This window comes from Myotis lucifugus, unplaced genomic scaffold (assembly GCF_000147115.1).
Source record: "Myotis lucifugus unplaced genomic scaffold, Myoluc2.0 scaffold_21, whole genome shotgun sequence".
NCBI classification, from domain to species: domain Eukaryota; kingdom Metazoa; phylum Chordata; class Mammalia; order Chiroptera; family Vespertilionidae; genus Myotis; species Myotis lucifugus.
In genome coordinates this window covers 7,026,160-7,049,705 of record NW_005871069.1, presented here as the reverse complement: position 1 = coordinate 7,049,705, position 23,546 = coordinate 7,026,160, and the positions used below count along the sequence as shown (strand labels likewise).

Genomic DNA, 23,546 nt, shown 5'->3' with positions numbered 1-23,546 from the left:
AATGCTCTCCAGGTCCATCCATGCTTTTGCAAATGGTAAGAGTTCCTTCTTTTTTACAGCAGCATAGTATTCCATTGTATAGGTGTACCACAGATTTTTTTTGTTTTGTTTTTTAATCTTCATCGTTCAGATTATTACAGATGTCCCACTTTTTTCACCCCATAGCTCCCCTCCACCCAGTTCCCACCCCACCCTAAGCCCTCGTCACCTCACTGTCTGTGTCCATAGATACTGCATATATGCATATGAGATCTTTGTCCAATCTCTTCCCGCCACCCCCTACACCCCCTACCCCCAGAGAATTGTCAGTCTGATCCATTTCCATGCCCCTGATTCTATTACATTCACCAGTTTATTCTGTTCATCAGATTTTTTATTCATTTGATTTTTAGATTCACTTGTTGATAGATATGTATTTGTTGTCACTTCGTTGTTCATAAATTTTTTCTCTTTACCTTTTTCTTCTTCTTCCTCTTAAAGAATACCCTTCAGCATTTCATATAATACTGGTTTGTGGTGATGAACTCCTTTAGCTTTTTCTTGTCTGTGAAGCTCTTTATCTGACCTTCAATTCTAAATAATAGCTTTGCTGGGTGGAGTAATCTTGATTGTAGGTTCTTGATATTCATCACTTTGAATATTTCTTGCCACTCTCTTCTGGCCTGCATAGTTTCTGTTGAGAAATCAGCTGACAGTTGTATGGGTACTCCCTTGTAGGTAACTAACTGTTTTTCTCTTGCTGCTTTTAAGATTCTCTCTTTGTCTTTTGCCCTTGGCATTTTAATTATGATGTGTCTTGGTGTGGTCCTCTTTGGATTCCTCTTGCGGTTCTCTTGGGGTTCCTGGACTTGTAAGTCTATTTCTTTCACCAGGTAGGGGAAGTTTTCTGTCATTATTTCATCAAATAGGTTTTCAATATCTTGCTCTTTCTCTTCTTCTGGCACCCCCATAATTCGGATGTTGGTACGCTTGAAGTTGTCCCAGAGGCTCCTTACACTATCTTCATAATTTTGGATTCTTTTTTCTTTTTGCTCTTCTGGTTGGGTGTTTTTTGCTTCCTCATACTTCAAATCTTTTACTTGATTCTTGGGATCCTCTAGTCTACTTTGAATCTCTGTATATTATTCTTTATTTCAGTCAGTGTATGCTTAATTTCTGACTGGTCCTTTTCCATATTTTTGGTATTCTCACTAAGATCCTTGAAGGTTTCACTAAGTTCCTCGGAAGTGTCTAGAAAATTCTTGAGTAACCTTATAACTGTGGTTTTGAACTCTATATCCAGTATTTTGCTTTCCCTATTTCTTTCATTTGTGACATGTTTCTTTGTCTCCACATTTTGGCTGCTTCCCTGTGTTTGTTTCTATGTATTGGGTAGCTGTTAAGTCTCCCTTTATTGATAGAGTGGCCTTGTGTAGTAGGAGTCCTATAGGGCCCAGTGGCTCAGCCTCCCCAGTCACCTGAGGTGGACACTCTTGGTGCACCCCTTTGTGGACTGTGTACACAGTCTTGTTGTAGTTGAGCCTTGATTGCTGTTGGTATCACTGGGAGGAATTGACCTCCAGGGCAATTGGCTGTGAGGACCAGCTGCTACTATAGTGGGAGAGCTGCTCTTCAGGAGACATCCTTATGGGGCAGGACTTGTTTCAGTGGGGTTTTGGTGCTCACTGAGTCTCCCCCTTGAGTGTGTCACTTATGGATTTAAGAGTTATAATCTGATATGGTCTTGCACTGACCACTGGGTACACTGGCTCTTGGATCTCCAAGGAGGTGCAAAGTCATCCATTGCCTGGGTCTACCCTGTAGGAGCTACAGAGAGATCTGCAGATTCCTCCTCTTTGTATCGGGTTTGGAAGTGGCCAGACGAGGCACAGCTGTGAATGAAGGCAGGCTGTTGCTTGTGCAGCCTTGGGCCTTCTTTTGATAGCTTTGGGGCTCCCTGACCCAGTTGCAGCTTGTTTGACAGGTTTTAGGCTGAGAAAGGACAGGCCATTCATATGCAAAAGCCACTGAGCACAGGTTGGGTGGGGTTTTAAATTGGGTAGGGCAGCATATCAGGGAATCTCCAGGGCAGAGCAAACAGCGATGGCTGCCAGTCAGCCTTGCAACACAGGAACAATGACCGTTGCAAGTACCCCTGTCTGGAAGAAAGCCGCTCCTCCATTCCTGCCCCAATGCCAGACAGTCCAATTTCTCCCTGTATGTGTCTGGGTCCCCCTGAGTCTCACCCGGCACTGGAGCTCAGAGCAAGCTAGAGCTTGTATCTCCCTCCTGATTAAAAAAGCGGCAGACCTGGGTGCCAACCTGTTTTGCGCCTCCACACCTCTTACCAGTCTCAATGCGCTTTCTTCTTTACTTCTCTAGTTGTAGTACTTCCACTCAGCCAGCTTTCCTGTGGTTCTGGATGATAGTTGTTCAGTATTTTAGTTGTAATTTTGATGTGGTTGTGGGAGGCAGCAAGTACAGGTGTTTACCTATGTTGCCATCTTGGTTTTCCTGTACCACAGTTTTTTAATCCATTCATCTGCTGATGGGCACTTAGGCTGTTTCCAAATCTTAGCTATTGTAAATTGTGGTGCTATGAACATAGGGGTGCATATATCCTTTCTGATTGGTGTTTCTGATTTCTTGGTATATATTTATAGAAGTGGGATGACTGGATCAAATGGGAATTCCATTTTTAATTTTTTGAGGAAACTCCATACTGTTCTCCACAGTGGCTGCAGCAGTCTGCATTCCACCAGCAGTGCACGAGGGTTTTTTTTTCTCCATATCCTCGCCAGGACTTGTCATTTGTTGATTTGTTGATGATAGCCATTCTGATAGGTGTGAGACAGTACCTCATTGTTGTTTTGATTTGCATCTCTTAGATGAGTACTGACTTTGAGCATGTTTTCATATGTCTCTTGGCCTTCTGTTTGTCCTTTTTCGAAAAGTGTCTATTTAGATCCTTTGTTCATTTTTTGATATATTGTTTATCTTCCTTCTGTTAAGTTGTGTGAGTTCCCTATAAACTTTGGAGATGAAACCTTTATCGGATATAACATTGGCAAATATGTTCTCCCATGCAGTGGGCCCTCTTGTTGTTTAGTTGATGGTTTCTTTTGCTATGCAGAAGTTTTTTATTTTGATTGTAGTCCCTTATTTTCTCCTTAGTTTCCATTGTCTCAAGAGCTGTATCAGTAGATTTCAGACTTTTTGTTTTATGTTTCTTCCAATTCCATTATTTTTTCTTTCTTTTTTTAAAAAAATATATTTTATTGATTTTTTTACAGAGAGGAAGGGAGAGAGATAGAGAGTTAGAAACATCGATGAGAGAGAAACATCGATCAGCTGCCTGCTGCACATCTCCTACTGGGGATGTGCCTGCAACCAAGGTACATGCCCTTGACCGGAATAGAACCTGGGACCTTTCAGTCCGCAGGCCGACGCTCTATCCACTGAGCCAAACCAGTTTCGGCTCCAATTCCATTTTTATTTAAGAAATGAAACAAAATCTGCTGGTAAAGCACACTTTTTGAAATAGGCATTCTAAATTCATTGTTTTAAATTCATATATGTAAGAAGTTATCTTGTCAACTCTCAGCAACATTGGCCTTAATCTTGGGGATTTTTTATTTCTAAGGGAGGTAATTATGAATTTATCAAGTGTCCACTAGTTGGGAGTACAGAAGGAAGCAAAGTATTTGTGATATACAATTTCTGTTAAAATTCTATTTGGAAATATGTTATATTTTTATACACATGAAATAAACATTTAAAAAACACGAATATCTCATTTTATCTAAATAATTCAAATTATAATTACCATAGCATTTTAGAAAAATATATTTTTAGCCTAAAATCACTGGGGGAAAGTTCAGGCAGAAAGAGATTTAGCTTGGTACTTGACTGAGAGAGAGAATTTAAAGGACCAGGAGTGAGAAGAGCATACCAAGTACAAGGAATTGGAAGAGAGGGGTTTTTAGACAGGAATGATTTGTCAGATTACGGATTTATTTGTCTGGGAAAGAAAATAGTGAAAAGTCAGATTGGGTATTACAGGTTTTTAAGCAAAAGAGCGACAGAATAAAAATATAGTGCATTGGGAAGATCCCTTTGCTAATACTCTATGGCAGCGGTTCTCAACCTGTGGGTCGCGACCCCTTTGGGGTTCGAACGACCCTTTCACAGGAGTCGCCTAAGACCATCGGAAAACACATATATAATTACATATTGTTTTTATGATTAATCACTATGCTTTAATTATGTTCAATTTGTAACAATGAAATTGGGGGTCACCACAACATGAGGAAGGGTCGTGGCATTAGGAAGGTTGAGAACCACTGGATTAGAGATTTATTTTGGAGATAAAATTGAGTAGACGTGGTAGAAAGGAATTGGTTGTCTTATAGGGAGAACAAAGTGCCTAGGATGATTCCCTCATCTTTGATTTGTACAACTTGGAGAAAGAACTGATAGGGAGAGAGATTGTGATTTTAATTTGGAATGGTTTAGGTTTGAGTGTTAAATGGAGATATAAGAAGTTAAATATATCATCCTGGCAGTCAGAACATAGTTCTTGGATGGTATCTAAATTTGGAAGTAATTTACATATAGATATTTAAAGCTTTCACCAGTGATTGAATTAGAATCCATCTCTTTCAAGGCTGTGTCTGTCTGTCTTAGGAATTGCTGGACCTGAGATAGGTGAAGTAAAAATGGAGGCCTGGTCCCATACAATTGGTCAATTGTTGGCAAAAACCTGCTGGAATCCTTTTACCTTAGCATATGAAAAGAGCCAAAAAAATTCTAATGTGTTCATGTTTTTTAACAAAGAACCACAGGATTCTGGAGAATTGAAACTTTACTCCTGGACACAAGATTGATATCTCATATGCTTTTCAGCATTCAGATTTGATATAAAGCTGTTGGTCTTTTTACTCAAAGTTTAGGGCCATGGTCGGCAAATCGCGGCTTGTGAGCCACATGCGGCTCTTTGGCCCCTTGAGTGTGACTCTTCCTAAGCCTTAGGAGTACCCTAATTAAGTTAATAACAATGTACCTACCTATATAGTTTAAGTTTAAAAAATTTGGCTCTCAAAAGAAATTTCAATCGTTGTACTGTTGATATTTGGCTCTGTTGACTAATGAGTTTGCCGACCACTGGTCTAGGGTATGTAACTGTGTCTATTTTTGATCATCGGTTTATTTGGTTCATTAGATTCCACATATGAGTGAGATCATGTGATACTTATCTTTCTGTGACTGGCTTATTTCGCTTAGCATAATACTCTCCAGGTCCATCCATGCTGTTGCAAATGGTAAGAGTTCTTTCTTTTTATTACCACGTAGTATTCCAATGTGTAAATGTATGATAGTTTTTTATCCACTCATCTGCTGATGGGCACTTAGGCTGTTACCAAGTATTAGCTATTGTAGATTGGACTTCTATGAGCGTAGGGGAGCATATATTCTTTCTGATGAGTGTTTCAGGTTTCTTAGGATATATATTCCTAGAAGTGGGGTGACTGGGTCAAATGGGAATTCCATTTTTAATTTTTTGAGGAAATTGCATACTGTTTTCTACAATGGCTGCACGAGTCTGCATTCCTATCAGCAGTGTACTGGGGTTCCCTTTTCTCCACAACCTCGCCAACACTTGTCCTTTATTGATTTGTTGATGACAGCCATTCTTCCAGGTGTGAGGTGGTATCTCATTTTGATTTGCATCTTGTGGATGATTAATGACTTTGAGCTTTTTTTATATGTTTCTTGGCTTTCTGTATGTCCCCTTTGGATAAGTGTCTATTTAGGTTCTTTGTCCTTTTTTATTTTATTTTATTGATTTTTTACAGAGAAAAAGAGAGAGGGATAGAGAGTTAGAAACATCAATGAAAGAGAAACATCGATCAGCTACGTCCTACACACCTCCTCCTGGTGATGTGCCCGCAACCAAGGTACATGCCCCTGACTGGAATCGAACCTAGGACCTTTCAGTCCGCAGGCTGACGTTCTATCCACTGAGCCAAACCGGCTAGGGCCGTTTTTATATTGGATTGTTTGTCTTTCTTTTGTTAAGTTGTATGAGTTCCCTATATATTTTGAAGATTAACACCTTATCAGATGTATCATTGGCAAATATGTTCTCCCATGTAGTGGGCTCTCTTGTTATTTTGATGATGGTTTCTTTGGCCATGCAGAAGCTTTTTATTTTGATGTAGTCCCATTTGTTTATTTTCTACTTAGTTTCCTTTGCCCTAGGAGCTTTATTGGTAAACATACTGCTATAAGACATGTCTGAGATTTTGGTGCCTATGGTTTCTTCTAGGACTTTTATGGTTTCACGACTTACATTTTGAGTTTATTCTTGTATGTGGTGTAAGTTGATGTTCTAGTTTCATTTTTTTACATGTTCCTGTCCAATTTTCCCAACATCACTTATTATAAAAAGACTGTCTCTGCTCCAATGTATTCTCTTGCCTCCTTTGTCAAATATTAATTGAGCATCGTGGCTTGGGTCGATTTCTGGGTTCTCTGTTCTGTTCCATTGATCTATATGCCTGTTCCTGTGCCAGTACCAGGCTATTTTGAGCTCAGTGGCTTTGTAGCATAACTTGAAATCTGATCTTGTGATTTCTCCAACTTTATTCTTCTTTCTCAAGATTGTTTAAGTTATTCGGGTTCTTCTTTGGTTCCATATACATTTTTGGAGTGTTTGTTCTAGGTCTGTGAAATATGCCATTGGTATGTTAATGGGGATTGCATTAAATCTATAAATTGCTTTGGGTAGTATGGACACTTTAATGATGTTGAGTCTACCAATCCATGAACATGGTATATTCTTCCACTTGTTTATGTCTTCCTCTATCTCTTTTTCCAATATCCTGTAGTTTCCAGAGTACAGGTCTTTTACCTCCTATGTTAAATTTATTGCTAAGTATGTTAATTTTTTTGTTGCAATGGTAAATGGGATTTTTTTTTTGTTTCGCTTTCTGAGAGTTCTCTATTGGTGTATAAAAATGCTATGGATTTTGGGGTGTTAATTTTGTATTCTGCTACATTCCCAAATTCATTTATTAAATCTAGTATTTTTTTGAAAGAGTCTTTAGCGTTTTCTATGTACAGTCTCATGCCATCTGTGAATAATGAGACATTATTTCTCCTTTCCAATTTGGATTACTTTTATTTCTTCTTGTATCATTGTTATGGCCAGGACTTCCAGAACTATTTTGAATGAGAGTGGTGAAAGAGGGCATCCTGTCTTGTTCCTGTTCTTAGGGGAAATGTTTTTAATATTTGCCCATTGAGTATGATGTTGGCTGTAGGCTTGTCATATATGGCCTTTTGATGTTGAGATACTCTCCCTTTATTCCCATTTGCTGACAGTTTTTATCAAAAATGGGTGTTCAATTTTGTCGAAAGCTTTTTCTGCATCTGTTGATATGATCATGTAGTTTTTGTCTTTCAGTTTGTTTACGTGAGGTATCATGTTTATTGATTTGCGAATATTGTACCAACCTTGCATCCCCGGAATAAGTCCCATTTGGTCATGATGTATGATATGATTACTGTATTTGCTAAAATTATTTTGAGGATTTTAATGCCTATGTTCATCAGGGATATTAGCCTGTAGTTCTCTTTCTTTGTCGTGTTTTTATCTAGTTTTGGAATTAGGATGATGCTGGCCTCATAGAAAGAGTTTGGAAGTGTTCCTTCCTCTTGAATTTTTTGGAATAGTTTGAGAGGTAGAGGTGTTAGTTCTTCCTTGAATATTTGGTAAAACTCTCCTGTGAATCCATCGAGACCAGGGTTTTTGTTTTGGTAATTTTTTTTTTCATTACTGCTTCAATTTTATCAGCAGTTATTGGCCTATTTAGGTTTTCTGATTCTTCCTGATTGAGTTTTAGAAGGTTGTATTTTTATAAGAATACTAGAGGCCCGGTGCACAAAAATTTGTGCACTCGGGGGGGGGAAGGGGGGTCCCTCAGCCCGGCCTGTGCCCTCTCGCAGTCTGGAACCCCTCAGGAGATAACGACCTGCTGGCTTAGGCCTGCTCCTGGGTGGCAGAGGGCAGGCCCAATCCCTAGGTGCAGCCCCTGGACAGGCTCAGAGCAGGGCTGATTGGGGAGTTGGGGCGCCGCCCCCTGTCATGCACAGAGCAGGGCGGATTGGGAAGTTGTGATGCCACCCTCAGTCACACTCAGGGTAGGACCGATTGGGGGGTTGGGGCACCGCCCCCTGTCACACTCAGGGCAGGGTTGATGGGGAGGTTGCGGCGCCACCCCCTGTGATGCACAGAGCAGGGCCAATCAGGGGGTTGGGGCGCTGCCCCCTGTCACTCACAGAGCAGGGCCAATCAGGGGGTTGGGGCACTGCCCCCCCCCCCCCATCACGCACAGAGCAGGGCCCATCAGGGGGTTGGGGAGCTCCCCCCTGTCACTCACAGAGTAGGGCCGATAGGGGAGTTAGGGCACCGCCCCCTGTCACACACACAGCAGGGCGGATCAGGGGGTTGGGGCGCCGCCCTCTATCACCCACAGAGCAGGGCCCATCAGGGGGTTGGGGCGCCGCCACTGTCACACTCAGGGCAGGGCCGATGGGGAGGTTATGGCTCTACCCCGTTACACACAGAGCAGGGCCGATCAGGGGGTTGGGACGCCACACCCTGTCACACACAGAGCCGCAGGGCGATCAGGGGGTTTGGGCGTTGCACCCTGTCATGCTGATCTGGTGCCAGGAGGCCTCGCGGCTCCGCTGATCCCGGTGCTGGGAGGCATATTACCCTTTTACTATATAGGATAGAGGCCTGGGGGCCGGCTGGTTTGCCCTGAAGGGTGACCTGGATCAGGGTGGGGGTCCCCACTGGGGTGCCTGGCCAGCCTGGATGAGGGGATGATGGCTGTTTGCAGCTGGTCACACACCCTTCAGGGTGGGGGTCCCCACTGGGGTGCCTGGCCAGACTGGGTGAGGGGCTGAGGGCTGCTTTCAGGCTGGCGGTTGTTGATTGAAGCTCCCAACCGCTCCTTTTTTTCTTTTTTTTTTTTTCTTCTGGGCCAGCTTTAGCTCTGGCTCTAGCTCTGAGGCTTCCGCTGCTGGTTTGTTTGCCGTTCTATAATCGAAACAATGTATAACTTCAGCTCTGAGATCCCAGCCGGCTATATTTGTTAGAATGTTTCAAACTGCCAGCTCAGAGGCCAGCAAGTCAGGCGGGGAACGTTGCAGTCTGCAGTTACTGCAGCAAGCAAGCCTCACGTTCGCTTCCAGCTGCCTGGCTGCCGGCCGCCATCTTGGCTGACAGTTAATTTGCATAAGAATACGCTGATTAGCCAATGGGAAGGGTAGTGGTCGTACGCCAATTACCATTTTTCTCTTTTATTAGTGTAGATGTCCATTTCGTCCAGGGTGTCCTGTTTGTTGGAGTAGAGCTGTTCATAGTATTTTTTTTTTTTTTTACAATCCTTTGTATTTTTGTGGGGTCAGTTGAAACTTCACCTCTTTTGTTTCTGATTTTATTTATTTGGGTCCTCTCTGTTTGTTTTCTTGTGAGCCTGGCTAGAGGGTTCATCAATCTTGTTTATACTTTTGAAGAACCAGTTCTTGGTTTTATTGGTCTTTTCAATTATTTTTTTGGTTTCTATGTCGTTTATTTCTGCTCTGATCTTTATTATTCCCTTCCTCCTACTTTTTCTGGGCTTTTCTTGTTCTTTTTCTAATTCTTTAAGTTGTAGCGTTAGATAACTTATTACCAGTTTTTATTTTTTTTTCTGGTCCATGCACTATCTATGTATCTATGTATCTATGTATCTATCTATCTATCTATTAAAATGTAAGTTCTTTATTGTTTAATGTATTCCATAAGTCTGCATTTTCCCCCATTGACCTTTCCCCGGCCGCCCCCAACCCCTAGCACATGCCCTTACCCCCGCTCCTACCCCTGTCTTCTGTGTCCATTGGTTATACTCATATGCATGCATACAAGTCCTTTGGTTGATCTCTAACCCCCTCACCCCCCACCTTCCCTCATAGGTTGGACAGTCTATTCGATGCTTCTATGACTCTGGTTCTGTTTTTGTTCATCAGTTTATGTTGTTAATTATATTCTACAAATGAGTGAGATCCTGTGATACTTTTCTTTCATTGACTGGCTTATTTCACTTAGCATAATGCTCTCCAGTTCCATCCATGCTGTTGCAAATGGTAAGAATTCCTTCTCTTTTTACAGCAGTGTAGTATTCCATTTTGTAGATGTACCACAGTTTTCTAATCCACTCATCTGCTGATGGGCACTTAGGCTGTTTCCAAATCTTAGCTATTGTAAATTGTGCTGCTATGAACATAGGGGTGCATATATCCTTTCTGATTGGTGTTTCTGGTTTCTTGGGATATATTCCTAGAAGTGGGATTATTGGGTCAAGTGGAAGTTCCATTTTTAATTTTTTGAGGACATGCCATACTGTTTTCCACAGTGTCTGCACCTGTCTGCATTCCCACCAGCAATGAAAGAGGGTTCCTTTTTCTCCACATCCTCTCCAGCACTTGTCATTTGTTGATTTGTTGATGATAGCCATTCTGACAGGTGTGAGATGGTACCTCCTTGTTGTTTCGATTTGCATCTCTCAGATGATTAGTGACTCTGAGCATGTTTTCAGATGTCTCTTGGCCTTTCTTATGTCCTCTTTCGAAAGGTGTCTATTTAGGTCCTTTGCCCATTTTTGATTGGGCTGTTTATCTTCCTTTTGTTAAGTTGTAGGGGTTCCCTATAAATTTTAGAGATTAAACCATTATTGGTGATAACATTGGCAAATATGTTCTCCCATGCAGTGGGCTTTCTTGTTATTTTGTTGGTGGTTTCTTTTTGCTGTGCAGAAGCTTTTTATTTTGATGTTGTCCCATTTGTTTATGTTCTTAGTTTCCATTGCCCTAAGGAGCTATATCGGTAAAGATATTGTAATGACAAATGTCTCCTATTTTGCTGCCTATGGCTTCTTCTAAGATTTTTATGGTTTCCCGTTTTATGTTTAAGTCTTTATCCATTTTGAGCTTATTTTTGTGTATGGTGTAAGTTGGTGTTCTGGTTTCATTTTTTGCACATATCTGTCCAGGCCTCTAGTTGTTGTATAAAAAAGCCGTAGATTTCTGGGTGTTAATTTTGTATCCTGCTGCATTGCTGAATTCATTTATTAAGTCCAGTAGTTTTATGATGGAGCTTTTAGGCTTTTATTATGTTGAGGTATGATCCCTTTATTCCCACTTTGCTGAGAGTGTTTATCAGGAAAGGGTGTTGGATTTTATCAAATGCTTTTTCTGCATAAATTTATATGATTATGTGATTTTTGTCTTTCAATTTTTTTTATGTGATGTTTATGTGGGTCACGTTTTCTTATCCATTCAGCCACTCGCTGTCTTTTGATTGGAGCATTTAGTCCATTTACGTTTAAAGTTATTGATAGGAACTTGTTTATAGCCATTTTTATTTTTTTTGGTGTTCCTTCTTCTCCCTTTTTTTATTTTTTTCTTCTTTTCACAACAGTTGCTTTAGCATTTCTTGCATTGCTGGCTTGGTAGTGATAAACTCCCTTAGCTCTTCTTTGTGAAGTTCCTGATTTTCCCTTCAATTTTGAATTATAGCCTTGCTAGATAGAGTTATCTTGGATTCACTCCCTTCCTTTACATCACTTTGTATACTTCCTTCCATTCCTTTCTGGCCTGATGTTTTTCTGTTGAGAAATCATTTGATAGTCTAATGGGAGATCCCTTGTAGGTAACTTTCTGTCTCTCTCTTGCAGCCTTTAAGATTCTCTCTTTGTCCTTAACATTAGCCATTGTAATTACGATATGTCTTCGTATGGGTCTTTTAGGGTTCATCTTGTTTGGGATTCTCTGTGCTTGTGAAGTTATTTTCTTTCCCAAATTAAGTAAGTTTTTTGACATTATTTCTTCAAATAGGTTTTCTAACCCTTGCCCCTCTTCTTCTCTTTCTAGCACCCCTATTAAACGTATGTTGCTTCATTTAATGTTGACCCAAAACTCTCTCAGACTCTCCTCCTGTCTTCTGATTTTTTTTCTCCAAATGCAGTTCAGATTGCTGCTGGGTCCGGGCCAGGTCGCAGACAGTGGCTGCTGGCTCCCCACGTGTTTGCTGGTGGCCGTATGCTGGCTCCCCGCACATGCGCATGGTTATGGGCAGTGGCTACTGGCTCCCCACGAGGTCACAGACAGCGGCTGCTGGCTCCCCAGGTGGTTGCACTTGGTGGCCGCTGGCTCCCTGCACATGTGCGTGGTCGCAGGCAGTGGCTGCTGGCTCCCTGCGAGGTTGTGGATAGAAGCTGCTGGCTCCCCTCATGCTCACGGTCTCGACCAGCAGCTGTTGGCTCCCCTCATGGTCACGGGTGACGTCTACTGGCTCCCTGCATGTACGTGCAGTCTCGGCAGTGGCTGCTGGCTCCCCGCAAGGTCGCGGGCAGTGGCTGCTGACTCCCCTCACGTGTGCGGTTGCAGGAGGCAGCTGCTCACTCCACTCATGATCGTGGGTGTCGTCTGCTAGCTCCCCACACATGTGTGTGTTCTTGGGTAGTGGGTACTGGCTCCCTGCAAGGTCACGGGATAACGGCTGTAGGCTCCCCATGTGTGCGTGGGCAGTGGCTGCAGGCTCCCTGAGGGTGTGTGGTCGCGGGTGGCGGCTGCTGGCTCCCCTCGCACACCTTTCTTGTTTTTAGAGGTAGGCCTGAAGTGCTATGAACTTTTCCTTTCATTGTGTCCCATAAAATTTAGATTGTTGTGTGTTCATTTTTATTTCTTTCCAAGATTTTTTAAATTTCTTACTTAATGTCTTTGGAACACATTCCTTGTTTAATAGCAGCATGCTGTTTAGACTCCATGTATTTGATTGTTTTTGAGCATTTTTATTGTAACTGATTTTTAATTTCATGCCATTGTGATCTGAGAAGATGCTTGATATGATTTCAATATTCTTGAATTTCTAGAGACTTAGCTTGTTTCCTAACACGCGGTATATCTTTGAAAATGTACCATGTGCACTTGAGAAGAATGTATATTCTGTGGCTTTGGGGTGGAATGTTTTGAAGATGTCAGTTAGTTCCATCTGTTCTAGAGTTACTTAGCATTGCTGTTTCTTTGTTGATTTTCTTGTCTAGAAGATTTATCTAGTGATGTCAGTGGGGTATTAAAGTCCCCTACTATGATCGTATTGCTGTCAATGTCTCCGTTGGTGTCCTCCTGAAGGTTTTTTAATATATTTCGATGCTCCTGTATTGAGTGCATATATGTTTACCAGAGTTATAGCCTCTTGTTGTATTTTTCCCTTCAGTATTATGAAATGGCCTTCCTTATCTCTTGTTATCGCCTTCAGTTTGAATTCTATTTTGTCACATATAAGTATTGCTTCCCCAGCTTTCTTTTCATTTCCATTTGCCTAAAAATTTTGTTCCCATCCCTTCACTTTCAGTCTGTGTGAGTCCTTTTTTTAAGGTGGGTCTCTTATAGACAGCATATATATGGGTTATATTTTTTTATCCATTCTGTTACTCTGTTTCTTTTGATTGGAGCATTTAATCCATTTACATTTAAGGTTATTATTTTAGGTACTTGTTTGTTGCCATTTTTATTCTTTATATCTGTGCTCCTGCCCTTTCTATTTCTTCTTTTTACAACAGTCCTTTTATCATTTCTTGCATTGCTGGCTTGGTGGTAATAAACTTCCTTAGCCTTTTTTTGTCTGTGAAGCTTTTGATTTTCCCTTCAATTATGAAGGATACCCTGACTAGATCGAGGATTCTTAAATTCAGTCCCTTGCCTTGCATCATTTTGTATTCTTCCTTGCATTCCTTTCTGGCCTGATATGCTTTTGTTGAGAAATATGTTAATTGTCTAATGGAGTTCCCTTGTAGGTAACTTTCTGTCTCTGTCTGGCAGCCTTTAAGATTCTTTGTCCTTGATGTTTGACAATTTACTAGTAAATACGATGTGTCTTGGTGTTGGTCTTTTGTGTTCATCTTGTTTGGGACTCTCTGTTTTTCTTGGACTTGTCTGACTTTTTTCTTCCAAAGTCAGGGAAGTTTTCTTTTCTTTTTTAATACATTTGTGGTTTTTAAAAAAATATATTTTATTGATTTCAAAGAGGAAGGAAGAAGGAGAGAGAGATAGAAACATCCATGATGAGAGAAGAATCATGGATCGGCTGCCTCCCACAAGTGCCCCACTAGGGATCGATCCCACAACCTGAGCATGTGCCCTTGATCGGAATTGAACCTGGGACCTTTCAGTTCACAGGCCGACACTCTATCTGCTGAGCCAATCTGGATAGGGCAAGTCAGGGAAGTTTTCTGACATTTCTTCAAACAGGTTTTGTATTCCTTGCTCAGCTTCCTCTCCTTCTGGCACCTCTATTATGTGGATGTGTTTTGTTTCTTGTTTTCCTAGAACTTGCGTAGACTCTTTACCTTTAAAAATTTCTACAGTTGCTGCTTTGATGGGTAGTTTTTTTCTACCTTGTCTTCTAATTCACTGATTGGGTCCTCAGCCTCTTCTAGTTTACTGTTGAAACATTCCATTGTGTTCATTATTGCCGCTATGTCATTCTTCATTTCCTCTTGATTCTTATACATGTTGGTGAATATCACATCCAGACATTTGAACATCCTCATAACCATTACCCTGAATTCTTTCTCTGAGAAATTGCTTGACTCCATTTCATTTAGTTCCTTTTCTGGTGATTCTTCCATTACTTTCATTTGGGACTTGTATCTTTGTCTCCCCATTTTTGCTGTTCTTTGTAATTGTTCCTATGTATTAGATCAAAATATGCCACCCATATTTTGAATTGGTCTTATTCAGTAGATGTATTGTGCGACCCAGTGGTGCATTCTTTCAGGTCTCCTGGGCTGGGTGTTCTAGGGAAGTCCCCTACTTGAGATATTTGTGTTCTCCTGATGTAGTTGGGTCTTTTTTTTAAAAAAAACAACAACTTTTATTGATATCAGAAAGGAAGGGAGAGGGAGAGAGAGAGATGGAAACATTAATGATGAGAGAGAATCATTTTCAGCTGCTTCCTGCAGGTCCCCTATGGGATCAAGCTTGCAACCTGGGTATATGTCCTTGACCGGAATTGAACCTAGGACCCTTCAGTCTGCAGGGTGATGCTCTTATCAACTGAGCCAAACCGGCTAGGGCTGTAGTTGGGTCTTGAATGTTATTATTCCATTCGTGAATGGAGTCTCCTCTCAGGGTGTCTGATTATGTGGCTTCCTGCCTGCCACAAAGTCCCAACTGTTGTGGAGGTGCTGATCGAACAGCACAAAATACAACAAGCCAAGACATGACACAGAAGGAACAGGACACTAATGTACACAGACACCTATAACCCCTTTAAATGTGACCGCTAGTGAAAAGGAAATTAGGAAAGAGGAAAGAGAGCAAGAATGATAATGAGAAAAATAGAAAGAAAGAAGTAATATGTGGAGAAAACATAACAAAACAAACAAACCAAAACGCACAAAATACACCTAGAAAAGGGTGGAGGGTAGAATCTGTAGATGCAGGGCTTAAATAAAGAACATAGAGTTAAGGAATTAGAGGAATAGGGGAAGGACCATGGTTTTGGATAGAGGAGGGAGGAGAGAAAGGAGACAAGAAGAAAAGAAAAATATTAATTAAAAAAATTTCTTTTTTTTGAAAAGGGGAATAGAGGAGAGAGCAGATAGGACTAAATTTAGGAACTAAAAGAAGTTTAAAAACTAGGAGTGGAAAAGAGAAGAGAGAGATAAAAAGAGAAAAAGAAGAGAGAAGGAGTAATGGAGTAGCAGCAGGGTAGAGGAAATTAAATAAATAAACCAAGAGATACTAGAATAATATGTCACTAAGCTGATAAAGAAATAAATTTTTAAAAAGGGGGGAAAAAGAAAGGAGAGAAAAAAACTAAAATGGGAAAAGGAGTCAAGAAATGGGAGCAAAAAAAAGAGAAGAAAGGAAGAAAAATAAATAAATAAATAAATAAAATTAGAAAAATAAAAATCTCATATAATAAAAGCCTAATATGCTGAGTGTCTGGTTGTCCAGTTGGCTGCTCAAACAATCAAAGCGTAATATGCTAATGATATGCTGAGGCCACTCAACCGCTTGCTATGACGTGCACTGACCACCCGGGGCAGATAGTCGACTGGTCAACCAGTTGCTATGACATGCACTGACCACCAGGGGGCAGACCTTCTGACCAGTAGGTTAGCTTGCTGCTGGGGTCCGGCCGATTGGGACTGAGCAATACGGGCCGGACACACTCTGGAGCTCTCCTGCAGTCCCTCCCTCGCTGGCCAACCTCCCGTGTCCCTCCCCAGCCCCGATCGTGCACTGGTGGGGTCCCTCGGCCTGGCCTGTGCCCTGTAACAATCCATGACCCCTCGGGGGATGTCAGAGAGGCGGTTTCATCCCTATCCCGCAGGCCAGGCCGAGGGACTGCACTGGTGCACAAATTTGTGCACTGGACCTCTAGTATAAAAAAAAAAAAGTGTCATTCGCTTTAGCTGAGTTTTAATGCCCCATGGGAGCTGGTTTAGGGCCCCACTCTTCAGTTCTATCTGCCAATTCTGGGCTTCCTGTTAGTTACTTAGGTGCTAACCATTGTCAGGCACTTTCTTTTGGCTTTTAGCACCCTGCTTTAAGCTCCAAGTAATCCACAGGTTCTCTGCTTGTGTCAGTCTTCACAGGCTTTTTCTGCAAGCAGGTGGGGCCAATCTGCCCTCTTTGCCTGTCTGTCAGCTGTCAATCTTAATTACTTAAGCATCTATTTCTGACAGCGCTTTAGTTGCGGTTGGTGCTATTTCGCTTTCAGGGAATAAGATGGGTGTTGTTTCCTGACTCACAAGTAGTGCTTCGGAAGTGGCCCAAAATATTACTCTGCGCTTGGTTGGACAGAGATCCTTGTATGGAGACATGGGATTGGCTGGCAACCTGGAGTTTTTATCAGTCTGGTTCCCAGAATATCTGGGTCAACAGGGCCCTCTTCCAATCCAGTCACAGAGGGCTCCTTGAGACTATTCAGATTTGTAAGCTTGGCCTCTGCCTTTGTTTCCTCTGCAAAGCTCAGAATGCAGGGTGTGGCAGGCTTCATCTCCTGCCCTGAGGCTACAGGGAGGGGCTAGCTCCTCTGGGGAGAAATGGCCCCTTAGGTTTGGAAGCCTAATGCAGGACTCCTGGCCATTCTCCCTGCCCTGCTTCCCTCCTTAGCCTCTCTTCAGGCACCTCAAGTCAGTTCCTCCCTTCTATGCCAAAGCCTCCTCTTAGTGATTGCAATTAAAAAGTTCTGTGTTCTGGGTTTAAAGAGTAAAAACAAATACACAATGGAATATTTTACTTCTGTAAAAAAGAAAGAACTCTTACCATTTGCAACAGCATGGATGGACCTGGAGTGTATTATGCTAAGCGAAATTAGCCACTCAGAAAAATATATTGCCCTAGCCCAGCCGTGGGCAAACTACGGCCCGCGGGCTGGATCCGGCCAGTTTGAAATGAATAAAACTAAAAAAAAAAAGACCGTACCCTTTTATGTAATGATGTTTACTTTGAATTTATATTAGTTCACATAAACACTCCATCCATGCTTTTGTTCCAGCCCTCTGGTCCAGTTTAAGAACCCATTGTGGCCCTCGAGTCAAAAAGTTTGCCCACCCCTGCCCTAGCCGGTTTGGCTCAGTGGATAGAGCGTCAGCTTGTGGACTGAAGGGTCCCAGGTTCGATTCCGGTCAAGGGCATGTACCCTGCTTGTGGGTACATCACCAGTAGGGGCTGTGCAGGAGGCAGCTGATGTTTCTCTCTCATCGATATTTCTAACTCTCTATCCCTCTTCCTTCCTCTCTGTAAAAATCAATAAAATATATTTAAAAATATATATAAGTATCACATGATATCACTCATTTGTGGAATATAATGAACAACATAAACTGATGCTCAAAAATAGATCCAGAGACATAGAAGCGTCAAACCTCAGAGGTAAGGCAGGGTGGATGGGCAAGAGTTGCGTGGTGCTGGTAAGAGATCAACCAAAGAACTTGTATGCATATAAGCATAACCAATGGACACAGATAATAGGGAGGTGAAGGCCTGGACTGGAGCATAGGAGAGGGTTAGGAGAGGACAATGAGGGATTAAGGGGGCATATGTAATACATTCAACAGTAAGAATTAAAAAAAAAGAAGTACAAATTAGCTGGTACAGAATAGTCATGGGGATGTAAAGTACAGCATAGGAAATAATGTCAATAATCCTATATAATAAAAGGGTAATATGCAAATTGACCCTAACAGCAGAACGACTGGAAATGACTAGTCACTATGACACACACTGACCACCAGGGGACAGACGCTCAATGCTGGAGCTGCCCCCTGGTGGTCAGTGCGCTCCCACAGGGGGAGCTCTGCTCAGCCACAAGCCAGGCTGATGGCTGCCAGTACAGCGGTGGTGGCGGGAGCCTCTCCCACCTCCTCAGCAGCGCTAAGGATGTCCGACTGCAGCTTAGGCCTGTTACCGCTGGAAGTGGACATCCCCGAGGGCTCCCGGGCTGCCAGAGGGATGTCTGACTGCCAGCTTAGGCCAATCACCCAGGGAGCAGGCCTAAGCCAGCAGGTGGACATCCCTAGAGGGGTCCCAGACTGCGAGAGGGCACAGGCCGGGCTAAGGGCCCCCCCCCCCCCCCAAGTGCACAAATTTTTGTGCACCGGACCTCTAGTATTATAATAACTCTGTATCGTGTTTGATGGTACTAGATTTATCGGGATTATCACTTTGTAAGTTACATAAATGTCCAATCACTGGGTTGTGCACCTAAAACTATACTCTAATTGAAAAATATTAGTAAAAAAAATAAAGAATAAACCCTGAAAAAAAACAAACAAAAACAAAATAAAAAACAATGAAACTATGGCTTTCTCTCCCCTCAGCCCTGCACAGCTTTCCCCTCATGGTGCAGCCTTCCCCTCCTGGCACACCCTTTCACCACTGTGGTCTTGGGTCCAGACTCCTCAGCAGCCAACAGCCCTGTGGCTTTTCTTTTTCACTGTTGGATGTTGTACCTGCCGCCAAGGGCCATGGTTTTGGAGCTCAGCCTGGGCTGGGCATCTATTTTTCTGAGGGAACTGCTACTCCCTTATGCAGCTTCCTCCTCTCCCTCTTGATTCACTGGCCTGGTGGCCTGCTGCCCCTCTAGAGCCCTGCCACTCTTCCTGCCGGTCTTCAGGCATTTTCTGCACTTCCTTGTTGTAGTTGCCTCCTCAGCTGTGCCTAATTTAATTCCAGGTGTTCTCTGATTTAGATTTCCCTTCTGGCCCCGGGATGAGGTGCACTACACCTCTGCCTATTTGGCTGCCATATTTTCTTCTCTTTATATTTTTATTTCAGTGAAGAAGGGGGAGGGAGAGGGAGATAGAAGCATCAATGATGAGAGACATTGATTGATTGGCTGCCCTGCAACCCAGGCATGTGCCCTGACCAGGAATCAAACTGTGTCCTCTTGGTTCATAGGTCAACGCTCAACCATTAAGCAACACTCTCTGGACTCTGTTTGTTTTTAATCAAATCATCAATTCATGTACATTTGGGTTGTTTCAACTTTTTGATTATTGTGAGTATTGTGGCTATGAACATTCGTGTTTTAAGTTTTGCTCTTGTGTGTATACTTAGGAGTGGAGTTACTGGGTCATATGGTAACTGTTTAAATTTTTGAGGAACTGTCAGACTGTTTTCCAAAGTGACTACATCATTTTACATTCTCAGCAGTGAACAAGGATTCCAGTTTCTCCTCATCCTTTACATTTGTTATTTTGTCTTTTTGATTCTAGCCATTTTAGTGGGATTAAAGTGATATTTCATTGTGGATTTTTTAAAGCATTTTTTTAAAATACATTTTTTTCTTGGTTTCAGAGATGAAAGGAGAGGGAGAGAGAGATGGAAACATCAGTGATGAGAGAGAATCATTGATCAGCTGCCTCCTGCCTACTGGGGATTGAGCCCACAACCCGGGCATATAACCTGACTGGGAATCAAAACTGTGACCTCCTGGTTCATAGTTCGAATCTCAACCACTGAGCCACGCTGGTTTGGCTAAATTATTTTTTATTAATGTATAGTTGGTACACAATATTATTAGTTTCAACATAGTGATTCGACATTTTTATATACATTGTGGTATGCTCAGCACACTAAGTCAAGTAAAGTTGCAAAGTTAATCACACTACTATTGACCGTATTGCCTTTCACTATTTTCACGCATCCCTCCATCTTCCTTCCCTCTGGCAAACCATCAGTTTGTTCTTTGTTTCTATGAATCTAATTGTGTTTTATTTTCTTTCTTTTTTTTTTTTTGATTTTCTAAAAAAGCCCCACATATTAGTGAAATCATGTGGTACTTTTCTTTGTCTGACTTATTTCACTTAGAACAATACCCTCTCGATCCATGTTGTTTCGGATGGCAATATTTTGTTCTTTTTATTGCTGATCATGGTAGTGTTGATTTCCATTTCCCTGGTTGCTAATTGAACTTAGTTTTAGACATGTTTATTTTTGTTACCTGAAAGCATATAGGTGGATATGTTAAATAGGCTGTTTGGACTTGAATTTGGAGCTTAGAGAAAGAGCTGAGTAGTTGTAGGTTGGGTGAAATTGGCCATTGTGTGGATGGAACGAAGCAGAGAGTGTGTGAAAAATGAGAAAGAAAATGGCTGAAGTCCAAAGCCTGAGGAACGTTAGTAATTAAAGGACAGGGGATGAAACAGAGCCTGCAGAGGCGACAGAGAGGGATGTGGGAAACCAGGAGAATGTGGAAACTGATGTAATAATATTTTAAGTTGGAAGAAAGGGATAATAATATAAAACATTGATGAGGATTCAATAAAATTAAATAAAATGGATGAAAAGTGACCTTCAGATTTTGTAATAGGTAAGTCATTTAAATAGGGGAACATAGGCTGAGGCCAGATTAAAATAAATTCAGGGGTGATTGAGAGGTAAAGAAGAGGGCTCAACAAATGTAGACACAGTTTTAAAGAAGTTTGTGAAGGGGAAGAGGTAAGTTGGGTGGGGTCAAGAGATTTCATTTCAGATGAGATGGAAGATGTCAAAAATATTAGAGGAATACTCAGACTAGTAGTCTTCACAAGAAGGCAGAAGGCAATGAGATCCCGAGCCTATTTTATAATAGGGAGTGATGGAGAAATGTTTGTCTTGAGGGCAGGGGGTTGATGTTTTCTTCGGCTTCTATTTTCCCTGTGAAGATAGAAATGAGGCTGTCTGCACTGAAGGACATGGAAGGTGATATGTTCCAAGAAAAGAGTGGAGAAGGTTTGAAATAGACACTGTGGAGAATGGGAAAGAGAAAGCCAACCATGAAAATATAAATAATATTTCTAGACTGCATTAGAAATGTGAGATAATACATTCACAATGGCACTGCTTTTCATGGTGTGTGATTTTTCTCCAGTAGTATTTAGCAGTGTACCACTGGGGTAGGGAAGGCAGTTAGTGCTTTAGTTTAGGGTTTGGGTCTTTTAGCCCAACATAACAGAATGGAGAATATAGGTAAAAAAGTGGACTGTTAAGTTGAAGTGGAGCATGGAATTTAAGCTGGATTGGATAGGGGATTAATGCAGTATAATACTGTAATTTTGGACCCCAAATTCTTTTTTTTTTTTTTTACACTTAGGAATTTTTATAAATGTATATATGTAGAAAGCGTAACAATAAAATGTATACATTCAAAATAAAAGAATAAAAACTAAATCAAAAAGTAGATTCAGAGAATAATGCCTTGTGGCCACATTTAAGGATAATTCAATTTTAGAAAACATATCAAAATCATTAAATATACTATAATAACTAATTAAAAGTAAATAATCTTATGTTATAAGTATATGTTCTTAAAAGAGGCATTAATAACATTCAGAAACCATTCTTAATATAAGGAACTTTTTTTTTTCATGTGTTTTTTTTAAAATCTTTATTGTTCAGATTATTACATTTGTTCCTCTTTTTCCCCCCCATAGCTCCCCTCCACCCAGTCCTCACCCCACCCTCTGCCCTTACCCCCGCCACTCGCTGTTCTCACCCATAGGTGTACGATTTTTGTCCATTCTCTTCCCATACCCCCCACACCCCTTTCCCCCCCCCCCCCCCCGAGAATAGTCAGTCCACTCCCTTTCTATGCCCCTGATTGTATTATATTCACCGGTTTATTCTGTTCATCAGATTTTTTATTCACTTGATTTTTAGATTCACTTGTTGATAGATGTGTATTTGTTGTTCATAATTTGTATCTTTACCTTTTTCTTCTTCTTCCTCTTCTTAAAGGATACCTTTCAGCATTTCATATAATACTGGTTTGGTGGTGATGAACTCCTTTAGCTTTTTCTTATCTGTGAAGCTCTTTATCTGACCTTCAATTCTGAATGATAGCTTTCCTGGGTAAAGTAATCTTGGTTGTAAGTAAAGTAATCTTGGTTGTTCTTGCTATTCATCACTTTGAATATTTCTTGCCACTCCCTTCTGGCCTGCATAGTTTCTGTTGAGAAATCAGCTGACAGTCGTATGGGTACTCCCTTGTAGGTAACTGACTGTTTTTCTCTAGCTGCTTTTAAGATTCTCTCTTTGTCTTTTGCTCTTGGCATTTTAATTATGATGTGTCTTGGTGTGGTCCTCTTTGGATTTCTTTTGTTTGGGGTTCTCTGCGCTTCCTGGACTTGTAAGTCTATTTCTTTCACCAGGTAGGGGAAGTTTTCTGTCATTATTTTTTTAAATAGGTTTTCAATATCTTGTTCTGTCTCTTCTTCTGGCACCCCCATAATTCGGATGTTGGTACGCTTGAAGTTGTTCCAGAGGCTCCTTACACTATCTTCATATTTTTGGATTCTTTTTGCTTTTTGTTTGTCCTGTTGGGTGATTTTTGCTTCTTCGTATTTCAAATCTTTGACTTGATTCTTGCGATCCTCTAGTCAGCTGTTGGAACTCTGCATAATATCCTTTATTTCAGTCAGTGTATGCTTAATTTCTAGTTGGTCCTTTTTCATAACCTCGAGGGTCTCACTAAATTTCTTGAGGGTCTCACTAAATTTATCGGTGGTCTCACTAGATTTCTTGAGGGTCTCACTAAATTTATCGGCGGTTTCTAGAAAATTCTTGAAAAACCTTAAAAGTATGGTTTTCAACTCTATATCCAGTAGTTTGCTCTCCTCCATTTCTGTCATTTGTGACCTGTTTCTTTGTCTCCACATTTTTTATGCTTCCCTGTGTTGATAGAGTGGCTTTCTGTGTTAGGTGTCCTATAGGGCCCAGTGGCTCAGCCTCCCCAATTACCTGAGGTGGACACTCTTGGTGCACCCCTTTGTGGGCTGTGTGCACAGTCTTGTTGTAGTTAAGTCTTGATTGTTGTTGGTATCACTGGGAGGAATTGACCACCAGGCCAATTGGCTGTGAGAATCAGTTGTGACTACGGTGGGAGAACTTCTGTGCTGGAGACACCCTTATGGGGCAAGACTTGCTTCAGTGGGGCTTTGGTGCCTCACACTGAGTCT

At 41.5% G+C, this 23,546-nt stretch overlaps 1 protein-coding gene across 1 annotated transcript in view; it reads left to right on the top strand.

Moving 5' to 3' along the window:
- Nucleotides 1-23,546, top strand: part of CCDC138 (coiled-coil domain containing 138) — a 204,581-nt gene that overhangs the window by 9,566 nt on the left and 171,469 nt on the right. The window lies entirely within an intron of this gene.